This window comes from Camelus bactrianus, chromosome 1, assembly GCF_048773025.1.
Source record: "Camelus bactrianus isolate YW-2024 breed Bactrian camel chromosome 1, ASM4877302v1, whole genome shotgun sequence".
Classification (NCBI taxonomy): Eukaryota; Metazoa; Chordata; class Mammalia; order Artiodactyla; family Camelidae; genus Camelus; species Camelus bactrianus.
Genome location: NC_133539.1, coordinates 98,078,475 through 98,095,435, shown reverse-complemented (window position 1 = coordinate 98,095,435; position 16,961 = coordinate 98,078,475). Strand labels below are relative to the sequence as shown.

Genomic DNA, 16,961 nt, shown 5'->3' with positions numbered 1-16,961 from the left:
AAAGTGAAATTTAAAAAAATTGAAATGTGAAAAGTGTAGTCACGTGGATCTGTAACATCACAGAGTTAAGATACCAATCCATGGTTTCTACAGGGTAATTGGTTTATTGTGTAGCTGGTATTGGATTGGTGCCAGAAGTATTTGACCAAGAAGGATTTTGTTTTCTTGTTTGTTTGTCTTTGTTTGTTTGTTTGTTTTGTGAAGGTAGAGCTGCAGAATAAAAGAAGAAACTAACATTTTACTGATAGTCTAACATATGTCAGGCACTTCATTGCACCACATCTATCTCATCTGATTGTGTCTATTCCTTTATATGGATTGTAAATTATTACCCTTATTTTACAAATGAGGGTATTAGGTTCAGAGGGGACGGGAGGCTCTTCTGATCCCCATAACAATTCCCTGAAACATGGTGCCTTTAAAAAAAATTGCCAGCAACAATCAATCCCACTGAAGTCAAAACATTTCCCTAGAGAGCAAAGCTAGCAAGAGGAGGAGTCAAGAGGGGAAGGTAAACACAGGAGGAAGGACTGGGAAACAAACAGACAGAGCTTAAGAAATGCAGCAAGTAACAGAGTGAAAACAAGTTCAAATGCTTCAAAGCATCTTCATTGCTTTCAAAAAGTATGGTTGATTTAGAGCCTGGAGCACGTGAAGAGAAAACCAGGAAGGGCTGAGAGGATTTTTGTATACAGCAAAATAATAGATTAATGCTCCTAGAAGTTAAATAAATCAGGGTAAAGATTTACTAAATGCTATATGGATAATCTCCTTGTTTTTCCTCCTGTACAAACAGAATATTCAGTGCATATGAAGACATTACTTCTTTATGCTTTGGATGTATTTCAGGCTGATGCAGAAGATCCACAACGTACCTGTGGAATCAGGTGTCATAAGAAGTGTTTGGGAGATGTGGGGAAACAGAGTTATAGTGTCGTCCCTTGCTCCTAAGATAGTGAAATTATTTCCTGAAAAATACATCCCATGAAAGTCAACTGATCCCATACTAAGAACGTGTCATGAAGCGTTGTCTCCTAAGCACATATCCAGTCCAGGCAGATTTCCATACCTGAATCCATTTATGGCTGCAAGACGTTTGTAACACAGAAGAGTATTTAATTTATTGGTACTTTGACATCTCTTGAAATTCAACAAAGGACTTATCATAAAGCAATTCATTTATGCAAGATCTCAAGGCTATTCAAGTCAAACCCTTCCTTTCAGATTTGAAGAAACAAAGGCCAGGGAGACTTATTAAGTGTCATTAAGCTAATGAATGGAACTGTTAAGACAGAGTCCAAGTCTCCAGATTCTAGACCAATCCTTTTCCCATCACATGGTACAGTCTTCAAAAACCAACCAATCAACAAACTAACTCAACAAACACCCACCCATCCACTCCACTACTTTGGCAATAGAGAAATACATGATTTTTATGTATCACATTTAGCAATAGTTAACACAGTGTATTGCACCAGAAAGGCATTGGTAAATCTTTGGTAAATTGAATATAACATAATCACCCTACTAGGCAATATTTTGGGGAGCAAATTATATTTAAAGAAAACATGAAACATATTAGCCAACCATTGAGGGGAAAATGTAAGTCTCTCTTAAACAACCTGTAATTCTTTAGGCCTAGTGAAATTAAACAACTGCCTAATGCATTTATCTTATAAATTAAATGTTCCTCACAGTACGTGCTGTTAGACTCTTGGAAGTCTGGATCTTCTCTGTCCACTTTTTTCAGGATCTGTGGTAAATGTCCTGTTATTTCTGTCTAAAAGATAACTTTCATTTTCATCAAATATTGTGGCAAGCGGGTAGCATTGTTTATCTATTCCCTTTTGTGGATGAGAATAGAAAAAGAAATAGACAGGAAGTGTATATGGTCTATATTCAAAGTCTAGTCAAATGACTGATCTGCATACAGGATTTCCCCTACAAGGCGATTTGTATAGTCCCAGAAAATCTGATCAATTGACTTCCCCACTTAAGAACATTTTATATAAAGGCATGAATCCCAGTGAACGGATTTACCCCAGAATTAAGAAGCTGGGAGAAATCTCTACGACTGTTTTCATGTAAAGCTCTTACTATAGGGACCCCCTACATCTTAATTCTGTAAAATGAAACTATATAATCACAGATATTTGTAATGCTTTTCATAGGATGCTTTGTAAAAAGTAAGTTAAACACAATGTTTTCAATTCTAGAAAGTCTGTATTTTCAGGGTTTATGAAGAAATCAAATATGTATATTTTTGGATAAAATATAAAAGTTATATTTATTGTAAGAATAATGAGGCTATACGACTTTCATTGTATAGATGAATATAAATAGCCATATTTTAAAATAAAATATACATTCAATTACATATTAGTATTGGGGGATTTGTAAGGTTTTATTATATATGAATTACAAATGCAGAAAAGAACTTGGATATTAGGTTACTTGTGAGGGAGGAACAAGGGAAATTCACTCATTAAGCATTTAGGGGGAGGGCATAGCTCAAGTGATAGAGCGCATGCTCAATACCCAAGAGGTCCTGGGTTCAATCCCCAGTACCTCCTCCAAGCAGAAATCAATGAATAAACCAAATTGCCTCCCCCTCATAAAACATACAATACAAGCATTTATTGAGTACCTATCACATGTCAGAGAGGCGCTGCAATTGTTACCAAAAAGTTAGTAAAATCTTATGCGTGGTTTCAAGTTACTTATAGTCTAGTGGGAGAAACAGGCCAGTAAAAATAATTGCATGGCTAAGTGTTCTGACAGAAACACTCACAAGGAACTACGGTAACCCACAGGAATTTCAATTAACTTTAGTTAGGGAATATTGTTTGAAGAGAAGGAAGGGATCCCTGGTCTGAGTTTTTATTAAAAAGTCTCCCCTTTTTGCATATAAAATGGTGAGGAAAGGCCCTTCCAGACAGAGAGAAGAAAGACACAATCAAAGAAATGTGAATTAGCCATCCTTAATCCGGCACTGACAAGCTAACTCTGCAGTTTAAGACCAGAATGGCCGGTGTAGGGTGGCCAGGGGCGGGCTGTGCGTCTGGAGGGGTCAGCAGGGTCCGATGTATTGCCTCCCGAGCCAACAAATTGTGGGATGATTCTAGGGTGGGAAGCACTGTGATCAGGTTTGAAACGGAGGGGTGTGGCGCTATATGAAGCAGGATGAAAATGGGGACGAGACTTAGGAGGTCCCAGGAATTCAGAAAGAGATGCCGCGGCCTAAAGGCAGCGCTATCGGAGAGTTGTTCCCCAGTGTTGGAGTTCACTAATGTTGGAGGTGAGAGAAAAGGAGTTGCTGATGGAGTTCTAGGCTCGGTATGTCATTAACTAAGAGAGAACAGAGGGAAAGGGGCTGACGTAGAGAAGGGTGGGACGGGCGGTGGCTGTCCAGGGGGAGATGAAGAATCAAAACAGTCAAGTGGAATTGGTGTCTGTGGATTCTGCCAGGGTGGGTGTTCACTGGGCAGAGGAAGACATAGGTCTGGATGAGGAGAGAGTAGAACCAGGAGACTTCAGCACACAGAAGGCGAAGCTGCCCGTTGTCGCCTTGCCTGTCCCCCGAAGTCCTGTCTCAGGCAACCTCTCTCCAAGGCACACCTGGACACAGGTCCCATGACTCACCTGTTCGCCATCCTCTCCTAGACTTCCGTTCCTGCCCACGAGGTGAGGCCCCACAAGGCCTCTCTTGGTGTCGCCCCCACGATTTATGGAGGAATAGTAGAACCGGGTCAGGCAGTCAGGATCCGTGGAGGTGGGACCTACATCTCTTGGAACTTCCCACGTGTAGATGAATGTTGTGCCAGGATTTACATGTGAGGAGGGTGAAGGGGTACCTAGGGAGAGCTAAGCATTTGTAAAAGAGGACCCAGGACCAGAAGTACCCGAGTCTAGACTGTGAGATCTCTGAGAGCAGGGACTGTGTCTTCTTCATCTTACCGCCCTTTGGGTGACAGTGGACAGGGGCTGGAGGACTCACTCTGCCACAGTAAGTACACAGAGCTGTTCCAATGTGAAAAGCAGGCTGCGCGGTGACTTTAGGAGGAGTTTTACTTTCCTGCGGACTTTAAGTTGCAGGATGGCTTGCCTGGGCCTGCCGTGAGTCCGAGGACTTACTGTCTCCCCGTGTTTTGTAGAAGGAGCCCTCAGCGCTCTGGTTGTAATGCAGTCCGTGGGGCTGAATGCTGAGCGGCTGGGAAGCGTTGTTGTAGAAAGTGACCTGGAGGGTCCGTCCCACCTCTGCCTTAATGACGGGGCCTGGAAACCAACAGTCAGGAACTGCCCTTGGTTTTCATACAAGTCGTCATCAGACTTGTGTTACCTGCCTAAGTCTCTTCTAGGAACAAGTTAAAGGGAAGTTGCCATGAACCAGAAACATGTCCAGCCTCAAGAGGTCTAGGTGATTCATGGTCTTAGAAAGTTGCTTAGGGTCTCCTGGATATGTTCATCTTATTGGATTTATAAGGACCAAAAAAGGCGGTTTAAAATTGGGTGAATCGGCATGTCTTGGTTTCGTAAGGTTGTAAGATGACAGCTAGAATCTCTGAAGCTGTGAGTTGGTTAATATTATTTTGATTGCACAGAATTTGTACAAAGCTCTGAATGTAATTTTACCAAGGATTCCAAGGTGCTTTTCTCTTGCCTTCTGTGTTTGGAAGGAAGCATCTATGTATTCACGGTAAACTGCTTTTTTTGTAAGTTCCTCCAATTCTGGTTGCACTTTGTTCAAAATAGAGCTGGGATTGACTGGGCAGAGAAAGTGGATACACAAAAAAATTTTTTTAATTTACAGTGATCATATGAAAAGAAAGCGAGAATCTATATGCATCTGTTTTAAAGTACTAGTAATTTAGTTATAAAAACAATGCATGCTCATTGTAGAGAATTTGGAAAATAAAGAAAAACACAACAAAGAAAATTAAAATTGTTATAATCCCACCATCTGTCAACATTACCCACGGGTATCTTTTCAGTCTTTTGTCTATGCATGTGTATAAAAGTATCTGTGTCTGTCTATCTAGTAATTTATCTTCACATTTTCTTTTGGAATAAAAATTTAAAAGACATTATGTCTGATTTTTTTCTTAGGCAGATAATAACAAACAAAAAAGCAATTTTTTAAAACAACTGTACAGAGATGCTAGACTATTGAGAGAGATGCCAGACTATTTAGAGAGATGCCATTTTTAACTTTTAAATTCTATCATCATAAAATAATGGAGTCCCCTGAGAAAAAGTGTTCCCTAGCAGTGAAGTGGAAACTTGCAGTGCTGAAACATCACCAAATTTCCCAGCCAGGAGAATCGTGCAAGCTGAAAGAATCTATTAATTCATACTTATTTTAGTCAATATAAAATGAGAGCTGGACATAGTTCTGAATCTAGTTTTTGCTCTAGCCCAGATAGCCTTCTCACGACTAATACAAACTTTCCACTACACAGATTAAATGATTTATCGATGTGCTTCAAATGTAAGAAGAAAAAATATTCACTTGGTATAGCATTCTTAATTTTCTTAAATTTTCTGTGAGTGAATTAGAAAAAAAATTAAATACTATGGGAAATATTATTTTCTGATGGTTATAGAACTTGCTATTTTCTGACAGAAAACTTTCATTCAATAGATCAAAAGGATTAAAACTCCTGGAATCTTCAAATTGGTAAATGTATTTAGCAGTTGGACTATGAGAAAATTTTTTTGTGCACTTTTAAAAGCTGATGCTGCAGACAGGTAATTTAGCCTTAGTCTTTGGTTATTAAAGTAGCAATTGGTAATATATTCTTAGGTATTATTGAGTAAAAAATATTCATATGATTTAAGGCTCTCACAGGACACAGTTCATTATACCCTCGGATCTTAGCAGGAAAGAACAAGTTACACATGAAGAATGTTTTTGAATTTTTGTAAAATTGCTATTGATCACACTGTCCACTGTGTTGTTGAATGTCTCATAATTAAAAAATAAATCCATTTTAAAATTCAGTGCTAGGAAAAAGATGAGTGGTATATTTTCCTTTACATTGGCTGCCAAGGCATTTGGAGAAAAATTTTGTGTCGCAATGACCCTTATATTCAATATTTTCCAATTATTGATATAATTATTTTCCTACCTTTACTTTATCTGTATCTTTTTATTATAAGATGCCTAACTCCTTTTTAGGAATAGCTAGGTTATGAAAAAGTTCAATTATCTTTATTTAACTATAAATATTTTAATCACTGAATCATTACCTTCCAGCTTCTGTCAAATTTTTTTTTAGTGAAGAAACCTACACTAGATGGAACACAGTTCCAAAAAATTTTCCTCAGCAGCGATATAATAATGTACAATTTGTGTCCCAGTGACATCTGTTGAAGGTTTTTGGCAATTTTGCCTGAATACTCTCTGAAAAACAGTAAACCCAAGTAGAGAATGTTATTGAAACATTAAAACAATTTTCTTAATCCAGATATAAATATTTAAAAATTTTTGCCAACAACATTGCGACTTTCCCTTCCTTTGAGAAATTTGAGGTGCTTTATTTACGGAATCTGTGTAAAAACCTAAAATGTATGAAACAAGTACAAAAACCAGGATGCAATGATTAATGTGAGAGGAACACATATAGAGAATAATGACCAACCCTGGACCAGCTCCTGTGTGAAGATGGCACCTGCCTACCGAGAGGAATCGGGGAGTCTGGCCAAAAACATCTCCCCTTATGAGTATGAAATTGTTACCATTAATTATTGTGAGTTAGTTGGTTTATTAGATCAGCTAGTTGGCAGGCAGGAAGAAAATCAAGGCAGGTACATTTCCATGTGAGGGCATCACTGCAGTGTTTTGATTCCATAGCCCAGTTGATAAGAATGTAAATCAATATAGGCTTTTGGAAGGTAATTTCTCAATTACAAACAAATTTGTAATTTGTTAAAATTACAAATGCTTCCATTTAAAAAACAATTCACTTCTTTGTAGTTAACCAAGACAAATATTTTCACATAAGTGTAAAGATACAAATATATTATACAAATATAATACTGTTAGTGAGCCAAAAAAGGTGAAAGCAATTGAAATCTCTATCAGTAGGCAAATGGCTAAATAAATTAGGATACATCCAAATGTGGAAACCTGTACAACTGTGTAAAAAGAATGAGTTAGAGGCAAGGGGAATGTCCTGGAAAAGATTTCAAGGCATATGGATGAGTGAAGAAAACAAGCCGCAGAATAAAGAAAATCCTATTACATAAAAATAATACTCTATTTTTAGGTTAAATAAATAAATTAACACCTATTATATGTGATGTGATTTACATACACAGAACAAAACATAGCTTTGTATTTTTATTTCTACATGTTCATAGATATTTTATGAAAATGCATAGTAAACAGGTTTGCAAGTGTTCACACCAAACTGATTATGGTGATTACTCTCTGGGAGAGAACTGGGATGGGGTTGGACTAATGGTTGTATTCTTAAACCATTTCTCCAATGACAAACACAAAATCTGTTTTTTTGCTAATTAAAAAATTTTTCTTATATATATATGTTTTTAATTGGAGTGTAGTCATAAATTTTATTTTTATTTTTGGGGGGTAGACAATTAGGTTTATTTAATTATTATTATTATTATTTTATTTAACAATGGTACCTTGGTCATGGGGCTCGAACCCATGACCTCATGTATGCTAAGCACGCATTCTACCACTAAGCTATACCCTTCCCCTTTTTGCTAACTTTTGTAGTGTAAACACTCCCGCTGTGGCCAGTATGAAGCTGCCAGGAGTTTACCAGCTGGCTTATTGAACTCTCAGCTCTCTTGAGCTCCGACAAGGTGGTTCCTATTCACCACCATAGTAGACTGTCACTTTTTCTGCCTGCTGCCCCCACCTAATTCTCTCTCCCTCCTTCGCTCCCTCCCACGCTCCTCCCTCTTTTCTTCCTTTCTTTCTTTCCAGTAAAAGTCTATTCTTCTATTCTTACAATTGCTAAAAAACAAACAAAAAGACTGTAAGAACATTTAAAAGATGCTGTAAGACACAGGGAGAGAAGAAACACAGGAGAAAGCTATAGAGTTCATCAACCCAAGAGGCAGTCTTTCTGCAGAGCTGAGGAAGAAAGACCTGGCTGAAGGCACCATCTGCAAACAAGGTAAATGGGAGGATTGAGCCTGAGTGTACATTTCAACCTGAAAATACTATTGCTTTCTAAGTGAGAATCTTTATCATTACGTTCTGTCCTTGAGTTGCAATAGTGATGTGTGGTTCTCCTTTTTCCTACCGCTCTGGGAGGGACACAGCACATAGTAAATCCTGATAAATACTTATTGTTTAGTTGTTTAAAAAATTAATTAAAGCATGATGCTAACCAAAGTACAGGACTTAAGAAAAAGATTTTGATTAGAGAAATCAACCCCATTTTGTATAATAAAAAGGTCTTCAGTTCTAATAACAATCATGTTTTCTGATTAAAAAATAAAACATTGACATGATTATATGTAGAGTATGGTCATATCTAAGAATAGAAAAGACCAATAACTTCATAATGGGCCATCCAGTCATTTAATGCAGAGTGTGATTAAAGAGGGAAATGAAGTGACATAAAGAGGTTTACTGAGTACTAGATTAGAATTATTTGGTCCTACATAATTCTTGCCTCTCATAGGGTTTTGGGCAAGGGTTTCAACCTCTTGAAACTTGTTTCCTCAATTAAAGTGTAATAACACCTGCCTGGTCTGACACTCAGGGTTCTTGTAAGGTTCACCAGTTAATGACTATAAAAGAGTTTTGTTGTAAAAGTGACAACAAAAAACCCTATATACCCCAAAGGGTTTATTATCATAAAGTTAAAAATATCAGAGACCTGGATTCTAGTCCTGGCTGTGTCACTGGCTTTCCAAAAGGCAATCCTGTCACCTCCCTCGATGGCAGTTTCCCCATTTGGAAGATGAGCCGTTTGTAATGGGTTATAGCCTTGGGAGTCCCCTGACCCTGCATGATATAAAAAGAATAAATCCCTCCCATGTGTCTGACAGCCCAGCATCCACTCTCCAGCACCCTGGGCCACCATGAAGGCATCTTCCATCGAGGCAGGGAAGATGGTAACGGTGTCTTTTCTGTGATTCCGAGAGATCAGAGTTTGTCCTTGGAGATAGATGGGGTATGTGTCTGACACATCAGCCATGCCAACAAAATACCACTTGACCCTGTCCTCTGCACACATAGTGAGACTGGGCAGATTTCCATACATGTATCCATTTATTGCTTCAAACAAAGGTATGTTAACCTATGAAGCGTGTTAGATCAGGGCCACGTGGTGTGAACTCCATGCATTTCCTCATCACATAAACCTGGCACTGTCAGCATTGTCCTCCTGCATCACCTGTGACAGGGTTTGATTTGATTTTCTCCCCCAAAGGGAGGCCATAAGCATCATTTCTGATTAAAAGTGAGGAGCACACACATTTAGAGTCAAGAGGAGGGAAAGTAAGCTGGGAGACAGGACGCAGGGAAAAGGGAGAAAGAACAGAAAGAAGCTAAGTCCGTGGAAGAAGAGAGGGAGGGTGAAGGTGACTGAGAAACTAGAGCATCTTTTCAGAAAAGTTCTGTGTAGAAACACGTTTCCATAAAATACCTGGTCAATTGTATTTTTGTCCCTCCATAACATTTTATTACCTTAAAATCATGTCTCTGTTATGTTTTCACCATCTCCTTTTGATCAATATCAGACTTCAGAAAACAAACGCACCGTCCTCACTGTCCTTGCTGTGAAACTTTGGAAACCAGCAGGATCGACTACCCTGCCTTGCATATCCACCAGCATGAAAACCTGGGAAACAGAAACTCACCTAAACAAACTCAAACGGAGGGAAATCACTAAACAGCATCATAGAAGTTAGAATTATAGGATATAATGAATGAGAAAGTTCTTTATAATCTTACAGTGCATGCGATTACTCTCCTGGAAGCAAGAATCACTGGCATGGACTCGGCCAGATTCAGTGTATGTATCACTGTTGTCATCGATGTGCCAGCTATTGTTCTCATCAGTTGTAGAAAACAACAGAACATAAGACTAGTTGATATTTGTTTCTGTCTCTCCATCCAGGGTGCCTGGAACAAAGAGGACAGCAAAACCTCTTCTTTGCAAAAATAACTCTGGCTATAAAATAAATTAGTGATCCTAGCTGATCCCACTCAAAATACTAAAGTAAAATCTTTTACCTCCACACATAGGACCCTAAGGAACTGAGCATGGAAAGAACAGGCAGACACCTCTCATCTTCCTGTTCCCCCCACCCTGCAGATTCAACACTTCTCTGTAGGAGGGAAAAAAGTGGCAGAATTTTGTGTGACTGTGGCTAAAGTGACCACTGTCTAGCGTCCACCCTGCGTTATTGGACTTGAACTGAGGCAGTGGACCCAAGATCGCCATCTAGTGCTCAGAGTCCAAGTGGCAATGTTACTTTTCTTGACTGGAGAATCAAGGTCAAAGACAGGAAAAGAGAGCTCATTTGATACAAAAATTCCAGTAGAGGAGTGAGGTAGACCTGGCATATCCTGGCTGGCTCTATTGCTACGATGAAATTTTTTAAATGTTACCTCTTTTACAAGTCAGAATTGGTCCAACAAGTCCCGAAGCCACATCTTTTGGAGTCTATGTGGGAGTGGTACATCCTTGTCACGAAGTTACTGTCATTGGGGCCAGGCCCCTGATTTTCTCCTACAAACCACCTGTAAGTATGCTCTGCCCCTGGCTCCAGCTGGTCATCTTCCTCTTGCAGGCCCGCTGTATTATCAGGATAGAGAGTGCCTAGAAAACATAACCCACGCTGTGGTCACGGTGACACTGGACCGCGCCGTTTTGAATGTGACTCATACTTTGTCCATCAAGTCGTGAATGTATGCTAATTTGTATTTTTAGAATAAAGCGTGCATTTCTCCCCTCCGCTCACCCACTTCTTGTCTCCCTAGATGGCTCTTAGTTGATTTCCACCTGAATGCCCAACTTGGCCAGTTTGTAGACTAAATTGGAAAGAGTCCAGCCTTATATTAATAGACTATCATCACTTGTATTGATGGATTCCACAAATATTTACTGTGCACCTACCATGTGCCTAGATCTTGGACACATATTTCCTTCACTACAAATCAGACTGGGACCCAGGGCAGTAAGAGGCATCCATGTTCCCTGTGAGCTGCCCACTGGACTCTGGAAGTGGCCTCTTGATTAGCTGACATTACCCCGAGCTACCACCTTAGTTCTGAACCTGGGGCCTGCTTTCCTTTGTTTTTCTTCTTCTCCTAGAATTTCGCCTCCGATCTCCACTTCTTGAGGCTAGAAGCTGAGAACTACAGATAAAATGCCTTCATTCAAAAGAAGATTTTGAAGCCTGAAAAACCTCTCATTCTTTACCATCTTTTGAGTCCACCCTGTTCCATGTTGAGCACAAACTCTATTTGTTAGCTTTCTCTTCCCTTCCTTTTGCCAACACCATCAGGCAGCTGTGAGTATAGGTATTTAGGAGGGAAGATAGTGTTTGGAGAGTAACGATTTCACCTGACATTGATGTTTTCCAAGAAGCTGGTCCTCATCCAGTAGGAATGGAAATGAGATGAAGGCGGAACGGTATGTCTGCCCACCTAACGTTTAGCTCATGAGTGTCCCCTACCCACCCCCACCTCCCAAAGAAAGGATTTATGTTTGTGAGAGAAAATTGTGTTTTCTTTCCCAGGATTCGCACAAGGGTGGTTACTCATTTCAGATGAGAAACTGAAGAACTGTCTTGGTGGGGAGGGTATAGCTTGGTGGTAGAGTGTGTGCCTAACATGCACGAGATCATAGGTTCAATCCCCAGCACCATCATTAAAAATAAATAAACCTAATTACCCACCCCTCAAAAAAAAAAAAAAAAAAAAAAGAAAAGGAAAAAGAAGAACTTTCTTGGACATAAACATTAAAGACATCTGAAGTAAGAGTCTGCATTCACCCCAGACCCCTCCTAGCTCACCGTGCTGACAGGTTCATGGTTACCTTGCTTCTCCTGAGGCATTGGGCTCAAACTCTTCATCAGCAAAAGCTCAGGAATGTAAGGAAAGGGGACACACTTACCTTCATTTTATTTAGTGTAGGTGAGTCCGTGAGGATGGAAACTGTACATTCTTTTAGCAAAATTTTTCGCATGTATATAAATGAAGTCTCCAATCTCTGCCTTAATTATTGGACCTAAAAATCCCAAGCAGGATGGTTTTTCAATGACCGTTTGAAATGTGTCATCCGTATACTCAAAATACAAAGCTTTTTTAATAAACAGGTCCTGTCCTATCTTGGTTTTGTTGTAGATATATTTGTGACTGAAACTCTCTGTAAAAAACAGAGAACTTTAACAAATTTTGACTGGAAAGAAAACGGTGTTAAATCAACTGAAACTAGATGTGAGAAGCTTTACAGCCTAATTTTACAGAGAAAACCCAGACACTGAAGAAAATCTAGAGGGAATCAAAAGTAGTGTAGTAGACAAGAAGGTTGGAGGGTCTGGTGAAGAGGTCAAATGCAGTGTAGCAGGTAATACGTGTGGCATTTTGGTTTAAAAGACTTACCACGTTCTTTGTGCTAAACCACAAAATGGCTTCTAACCCCACTTTGAGGTTAGATCAATTCCTACAATTCAGGATTGTTTACACATTTAAATAATTTGTGTATTTGCTGGTAGAACTGGGGCATTTTGGCAGACAAACATAGTATATCAGAACCCTCTCCCCCCACCCATAACCTCTAGATTTCCTCACCCAGTGATCTGAACACAGGAATCAAGGAATCAAGAAGAGAGCTACAATTTTACAACCTCTGCCATTGATTCCGTATCAGTAGAAAAGTGTTGTTTTACATGTCGAGGACCACTCATACAGAATCAGTGACAAACACAGAGTTAGAGATGGTCCCTAAAATAATGTGTCATGAAGGCAAGAAAGGCAATAATCCCCAGAAGGAGCAATTTCTGATTTCTATTAATGGCTGTCTTCCATGTCATGCTTATACTAAAAAAAATCAAAAGAACTGGTTCTAATAGCAAATATACCCTTAAAAGGTCAATCATGGAAAATTCTTCAGCAGCATTTTATCAATAAGTAACAAATACCAACGTTTGTTTCTAATAGCAACTGTTTCAGTGCAAAGGTATTACTTACTGATCTGAAACAGACTTCCCGTTGAGCATGTTTGTACCGGTAGGAGCATATTTCCAAGCAGTTTCTTTAACGCCTATGTTGTAGTGCCTATCTATTGTCCGACCTAGGGAACTACTAAAACCCAGAAAGGTCAGTGGTAAAAGGACATTCATGCTCAAACCTTGAGGCTTGGAGAGGCTACCTGAGTGATGCTTGCCTTCCATTTAAAATCTACACCTTCTTCCTTTATTTGTGTTCCTTTACATAAATCAGGGTTGCATAAGAGTTCTTCATGCACTTCATCTATGTCATTTACATTCCAAATGCATTTATTTTTCATTCGTCAGGCCAGGTAAAATGTTGCACAACACACACAATATTGGCTCTTGATCCAGTGTACATTGCGAGTTTGGAGCTTCCTTGAATTACTTGTTAGATGGGCTGCTCGGATCATCCATCATCCCCTAACAATTGTTATCTGTTCCTGAATCATCTCCAGTCTTGTCTAGTCTACAGACATCCCCCTCTCTCTCAGTTCACCATGTTACTGAGTCAAGATCTTTTGCCTGACCAGCAAGTCAAACCCTTAGATACCAAGGTATGCAGCAGAGAAAAGATTTATTCTCAAGGTAGCCAAGCGAGGAGATGGGAGGGCAGGTCTCAAATCCACCTTCCCAAAGGCGAGAGGCTTGGGATATTTATGGGATACAGAAGCAGGGTAGTTTGAGGCATGGGGAAAGGTGGCTGGCGGCAGGAAACAGGTGAAGTAACCATCATTCTGTGCAGGTGCAAATGAGCTACATGCTTCTTCATGGGACACGTGTTCAGAAAATGGTGGCATCAACATGTTCTGAGGGAGGCATTTTGGTCCTCTGATATCAAGAGGTCACCTATCAGACACTCCAGCAGGCCCAGTTGAAGCGGTCTTAACTGGTGTGAAATGGATGAGAACTGATTCTGAGTTCTTGAAAAACAACTGGAACTCACATCTTAAGACTTACATGGATACAAACGACCATGTACAGAATAGATAAACAACAAGGACCTACTTTGTAGCACAGAGAACTCTATTCAATAACCCGTATGAAAAAGAGTATGTGTATACACACACACACACATATATGTATATACACACAATTGAATTACTATGCTGTACACCAGAAACCAATAGAATACTGTAAATCAAAAAATAAAAAGAAAAAAGGAAAGAAAAAAAAAGACTCATATGTCAGAGATACTATCCATATTGGGGTGGGGTGGGCTGGGAAGGGAGCATTTTGATACACCGTCCAAGCCACGTGAAGCTTTGAGAGTATGCAATTTTGCAAGAGCAAAGTGCAAGGCCAATTACCATTTTCTAAAAACCAGACAAGCTAGTTAATATTTAATGAATCGAGCTAATAACTGTCTTCGGTTTTAACTAGCTAGATCAAGGCCTGGCAATTAACTGCACACGATTTTGTACTGTTTAGATTTTTATGTGGTATTTTATTGACCCCCTAATAGATTGTAACTCCAATAGATTAAGGACCATTTCTTTTTGTTCCGTGTATCACCTAGAGATATCAAGAGATAAATGTTAAATTTGGGGGAACAAATAGAGTGCCTTCGTCAGGGTGACCACAAGTGAGACAAGGAGGAGGTGTCTTTATCTGCCATTGACCTCTGCATCGCTGCATACGGGGGTATCTATTATGATTAGGGATTGTTTGAGACTTTTCAACTTGAAAGCCGCAGTGGTTTCAGCAGTCAGAGTGGCACTCTGATTTAGGTTGAGTAAGCCACAGTTAGAAATACTAAGGCAGCATAAATATGGCAGGTATTGTTCTGCAGCTTGGCTTTTATTCCTCGACTGCATATCTTAGAGACATCCACATATCACTACCTAGAAGTCTACGTCTTTCATTTTAATTGCAGCTTATTTTTTCTATTATGAATGTAATTCATTTATTTTTTAAAATGCACAGAATCAAGTGTATTTTTTTCTGGGTATTCATACAGATAAGTATGCATACTTAATTCAATGATGTTGTATATAAATGCTATTGACAATACACAGAAAGCTTGGTATTTTAAAGCTTTAATTCAAAATTGAAAATAAATGGTCATAATAATATTCACAAAAAAAATGCATACTTAAGGAAATGCCCCAAAGGATACATAACAAACTAAAAACAGCTCTGAGAGGAAGAGAGAGGATTATTATATTAAAATTTTATAAATAAAATGTATTTCCATATTATCTGATTTTAAAAATCAACCACATATTTGCTTTTTTTTTTCTTTTTTGCATTAAAAAATAATGAGGCTATACATCTTCCTTATAAGCAACAGTTATTAAATCTAACACAGGCCAAAACGTCTCGGCTGTCATATCACAACGTTTTCACATTTGTGAGTCCTTTGGTGAGTTTTAAGAGGAAGTTAGGGAAACAGCCCACTGCCTTGGTGGATTTTTATGTCACAGGCAGATATTGGAAGAAATTCAGAAAAGCTAGGCCTGGAGGGACCACGGTAGGTGGAGAATTCGACCACAGGAGAACCTCGAGGAAGGGATTCACATCTGGAACCCTTTGGGAAACAGCTGAAAGGGGAGGAAAGATCCAGGTCAGACATGGCGGGTTTCACAAGAGAGGAGTTAAGGATGGGGTCTCTGGCCTCAAGAGGAGACCCAGCTGGATTGGAAGAGTCGGATGCTACCATCTCACAGATTTTGCTCTGTTTATGATGGAACCTTATACCTTTTCCATCACTGTGGCCTCAACCAGCTGCTGTAGAAGGATCTACTCATCAGGCAGGGGGGCAGGATCCCTTAAAGTGGGCTTTCAAATGTCCCTTTATTCCCAAATCCTATGATTTCCCATCCATCTCTTCCTTCCAGGAACATTAATCTTGCTCTGGATTGTACATAACAGAAGACTATTCAGCTGGCATTTTTTCCCTCAATAAGTACCACAATAAATTCAAAGAAGTCTCATGTATTCACGTCAAACAGATCTACCTCCAGAACCCACTCCACTCGTTACTAGCTATGTGATTTGGGATGAGTTGCATGATCATTCAGAACCCCAGTCCCTTCCTATCTGTAACATGAGAGTAATAATAGTAATTAAACCTCAGGGCTCCTGTGAGGACCTTATCCAGCCTGACACACTGTAGGCATTCAAGGGAAATTAGCATCCTCCCCCTAGACAACAAAAATAGTGTTAGTACTCGTTCATTGTTCATTTGTTTTCTTCTCAACAAATGACTAGGACTGGCTTCCATTCTGGGGAAGTGGGGGTGGGGTGGGGAGCACTTTTTCTTAGGTAATGTTATATTTTATGCCTCATCAATAGGGAAGTCATGTTTGCAGTCCTGGCTTTCCCTTCCTACATTACTCTCAGTAGCTTTGTCTTTTGAAACAGTGGTGTTTGAAGTTGGTCACCTCTCTGTGCCTCGGGCATTTCCTCTTCATTATGAGTTGTTGTGCCAGATTATTTTTAAGAGTCCTTTGCATCCACAAAATGGTCACTGTGCTTCACTCTTTTACCTCGTTTGCAGATGGTTTTCAGACTAAGTTATCAGTCAACGACTGGGTGGAACCAGGAACTAGTGGCTGGCCCTGTGCGCATCATTTCGCAGATTCTTGGTAACATTCCTGCTTCCTATTTTCAGAGGGAAATACGCACAGCTGTGCATGAGAAAGCTTTTTTTTTTTTCCATGGCAATACATTGCTGGCTAGTCCTGCCTATCCAAGTCTCCTGTGTCTTTAAGGATGAACAAAGAGTGATTTTGTAAATGAATGTACTTCAA

The 16,961-nt window shown here is 39.5% G+C and overlaps 1 pseudogene; it reads right to left on the bottom strand.

The window, feature by feature from the left end:
• Window positions 1–13,338, bottom strand: part of LOC105081272 (ceruloplasmin-like) — a 29,892-nt pseudogene extending 16,554 nt beyond the window's left edge.
• Between the last annotated feature and the right edge of the window lie 3,623 nt (window positions 13,339–16,961).